Source organism: Vicia villosa, linkage group LG2, assembly GCF_029867415.1.
Source record: "Vicia villosa cultivar HV-30 ecotype Madison, WI linkage group LG2, Vvil1.0, whole genome shotgun sequence".
In the NCBI taxonomy this organism is placed as follows: domain Eukaryota; kingdom Viridiplantae; phylum Streptophyta; class Magnoliopsida; order Fabales; family Fabaceae; genus Vicia; species Vicia villosa.
Window position 1 is genome coordinate 158,216,341 of NC_081181.1, and position 4,552 is coordinate 158,220,892.

At 28.7% G+C, this 4,552-nt stretch overlaps 1 long non-coding RNA gene across 1 annotated transcript; it reads right to left on the reverse strand.

Annotated features, from left to right (window-relative positions):
• Positions 1-798: 798 nt before the first annotated feature.
• LOC131652694 (uncharacterized) lies at positions 799-3,195 on the reverse strand. Its single transcript, XR_009298764.1, has 3 exons — positions 2,463-3,195; positions 1,471-2,344; positions 799-1,370 (listed from the first exon to the last, which is right to left on the reverse strand). It is a non-coding gene; the product is annotated as an uncharacterized LOC131652694 (long non-coding RNA).
• Positions 3,196-4,552: the final 1,357 nt, after the last annotated feature.

The following is a 4,552-nucleotide window of genomic DNA, read 5'->3' on the forward strand; positions in this document are numbered from 1 at the left end:
TTTTTCACAAATCATTCTTCTGATATATATATATATATATATATATATATATATATATATATATATATATATATATATATATATATATATATATATATATATATATATATATATATATATATATATATATATATATATATATATATATATATATATATATATATATATATATATGGTATTTGCATTTTATGACATGAGAATTCGTTAAAAAAAAAGTTTACATAGATAAATTAAACTGATACACTTCTATATATCAGTATATAGTTAATTAATAGGATACAAATCTATACCTTGTTGATTTTATGTAATATTGTATTTCTCTTATAAATTTTGAAATATACTATAGCCAAGATATGAAGATTATTTAACGTATCTCATAAACTTTACTATTTCACAGCTGCACCTTAGTGACAAATTATACTTAATATAGAAGGTACAATAATAATAATCTCAATAACAATAAGTAGGCAGCTGATATATATATATATATATATATATATATATATATATATATATATATATATATATATATATATATATATATATATATATATATATATATATATATATATATATATATATATATATATATATATATATATATATATATATATATATATATATATATATATATATATATATATATATATATATATATATATATATATATATATATATATATATATATATATATATATATATATATATATATATATATATATATATATATATATATATATATATATATATATATATATATATATATATATATATATATATATATATATATATCTTCCATAAGAATGAGAGAGCAAACAAATTCTCCATTGTCTCGACAAACCAAAATAGTTCTCCATCAAAGTATCATAAACTTAAATTACATCCATCAATTAGAATATTATATTCATTCAATTCATAGAATAACAACTAACATATATATTATTTGTGTCTTCCAAGAACAGAAAAACAACCTAGTCTAGAGATTTTAAATACCAATAAAGAAGATAAAGGAGACTACCTTATTTTTGCTACTAGTATTATTAGTGCTTACTAATTTTACAACAACTCTAACTCAGCTACCGCCAAACCAACCCTTGACCAATTTGAATTAGTACTTTGCTCATAGAATTTGCAAATTCAGTAGTTAATACTTTTTATCTTTAATGACAGCAAGATTTTTTTCAAACAATCAATAACTATACACAAAGGTTAGAGGGGAAACAGAAAATAAAGAAAGTTATCTGTAAAATGTTGAATGCACACCCGACCTTAATTAATCAACAATGTTAACCTCTGTTGAGGGTGGGTTTTGAAGCAAAAACTCCACTAATCCAGCGGGAACGGGTGAAGAGGGGAACAGGGGAAAGAGCCTGATTAGAAATCAGGAGGAATTAATATCACTTCAATAATATTTTTCATAATTGAAAATAAAACAATTTTGTTTCTTAAACCAAAAATTCTCTAAAGTACCTAAAGCGTAGTTGAAGTAATTGTCAACGATTCGATAGTAGCAAGCTCAACCAGCCAGTGGAGTAGAACCAAAGGAGTAGCAGCCTTATATAACCAATAATTGACATCAAAACATACATGCTTAACTGTGGAGAGATTGCCATTGCTCCTCAGAGTTTCTGAAGAGGAATCGTAATAATCAAGAATCCATTTGAAATGAATTTATACGACAATATATATGTTGTCAATAACCAAAACTTAATAGACTTATTTAACAAAGTTATACTTTAAAGAGAATCACACAATAATAACCCCATGTTTCAGGGTATTAAGTTCATAACAATTGCAAGTTTCAGGGTATTAAAAGTTCATCTACTCTTCTTCGAGTATTTGTATTAAACTATGTAAACATAATTTGAAGTCCTCTTTAAGAAGTTGACCTGGAAAGAGCTCCAGTAGATGTCAACAGGGGTACATGCTTACCCTGGCTGTGCAAGTTGGTTCTACACAGATTTTGTATCATTGCTTACCATAGAAGCTGCATCTTGTGCCCAAGAAAAAGACAAATCGTGTATAAAATTAACTAACCTCATAATCTCCACATATATGAGGATCAATGTATTCCTAAACACAAAAGGCATAGATCTTCCTTCTGTTAAGCCACTATGAAGAAAGCTGAATGTAAAAAGTTTGATAAGGGATAAGAGCACTCTAGCTAATTAATCTTAAACTTCTCTAGATTGGAATCAACACAAAATAAATGCATGACATACACAACTTTGCAAAGAGATCTTCTTCAATAGCTAAATTTGCAATGTTTGATAGTTTCAGAATTGATCATGCCATGGCTTTCATACACAATATAGGTTGTGACATTACAAAAACTCCAACAAAACTACAAGTTAAGAATAAGAGTGGATAGTTGAACAAGCACATGAAGAATAACAGTGAGAGCATAAATAATTCTAATAAAAAATAACTAAACATTAAAGAAAATTATCAAAAACACTCACTTCGGCGCACATAAGGTGTTTGTTAAATTCAATGGAGGATGCATAACACAACCAAATCAATCAGCAACACCTTGTCCTACAGAGACATAAAGTCATCAAACATTCTCATGGACACGAACTTGACAGCGAGAGCGTCTGATTTCGGATTATCATTAATGAGTCCGGATTCTAATCAAGATTACATACAAACGAAAGCGGCAGGAACAGTCGGATACATCGATCTCGGAATCAAAACTTGTGATTCATAGGCTCAAACCAACCAATCGATATTTGTGGATAATTCTAAGTTTATATCGAGCAAATCAGATTTTAAGATACTACCTTAAACACAAATATCAAATTTTAACAAAATCACCTCAATCTCACGCATCGAAGAACTCCATATGTTTCTAATCTTACGAATCAAACGAAACAAATAAGTAATTAAAAAAAAGCTCAAAATAAATAAGAATATGCATACCTACCTTCGAAGATGCCGGCGAAGACGTATGGAGAAGAGTTCGTTGTTGGGTTCGATGCTGTGAGTGGGCGAAGGACTGAGTTCGACGTAAGCTGAGAATCGGTGGTTCTACGAAAGCTTGGAATCGATGGTTGACAATTGTTAATCGTTGGTGTTACCGGAAGTTGACATCAAAGATGAGTTAAGGGTGGTGAATCGGTGGAAGTGAATTGCGGAAGTGGAGAAGGGAAAGCGGCTTAGGGTTACTCTTGCCAAAAATTTGTGCCACAAAATGAAAACCTTCCGCCAAAAAAATGTGTTTTGTTTTTTTATTTTATTAATTATTAATTATTTAATTATAAAAATTAGCAATTAGGTACATTAATTGGAACGTATTTTGTTTTTCATTAATTTTATTCATTATATATTATGAAGACAATAGCGTTTTTTTATGAACGCTAACAAAAGGTGTCTTAGTGAATAATATTAATACCGTTTTGATGAAAGTGCTATCTTAGTGAATACTAATAATACCGTTTTGAGAAAAGTGCTATCTTAGTGTATAATATTAATAGCGTTTTGTAGAAAGCGCTATCTTACTGAAGGTTTATAATAGTGTTTTTTTATAATAGCGCTATCAAAACCACATTGTTTGTATTCTTCAATAACGCCCAACAATAAAGTGCTATTATAGATGTGTTTTTTCCTTTTTAATAGCACTTTATTTAAAAGTGCTATTAAATTAGGCGATACAAAATATCAATTTTGGCATAGTGTGTCATCCAACTTTTCATGACCTTCCAAGCATAATTGGCTTTTGATCCTTGAGGAAAACTTGTAGAGGAAATCAAATATGATATTGTGCAAAAAACAAAAAAAAAACAAAAAGGTTGAGAATGGAGAGAATTTTGATCTTTGGAAGTTAGTCAAAATTCACTTGAAAATAGGTCAAATTTCACTAAGTCCTCAACATGACCTATTATGTCTTCAAACTTTTAGTGATCTTCCAAGCACATTTGGATCTTGACTTGTAAGGGGAAGTTATAGAGGATTACAAGAATAGTCCTTTTCCCAAAGAAGCACTCAAAAATGTTGAAAAATGATTGAGTTGTGATATTTTGAACTTGAAAAGTTAAATTTTTGGTCAAACTACCTTGATCAAATTTGAATCCTTTGAACTTTTCTTGCAATTTAAGGTACATTTATGCACATATGAACCTCATGATGGATTCTTGATTAAAATTTAATTGAATGTTGGCAAAGCTTGAGTTTACTTGATGATGAAGGCATGGAAATTAACACATGAACCTTGGACTTTTGAGAAATAAGTAACCAACCTTTGGCCAATTTTGATCAATTGTTGTTGAATAATGCTTGAGGATGATATAACCTAATATTATAGGTCAATCCTTGATGGACAAGCCTTTGAAAATCAATATTGACCATGCTTTGTCTTTGAGGATCCAAAAACCCTAATTTAGAAACTTTTGCTTAATGTTTTTTAATCAAACCCTATCATTGCAAAAATAAACAAAAGAAACAAGGCATTTTTTTTGATATTTTGGTTAAGGTTAGTGAAATATACACAAAATAGAAATAAAACACAAAGAGGGTGGTATGATCTCCAAAAACGCAAACTCAAAGAGAGAGA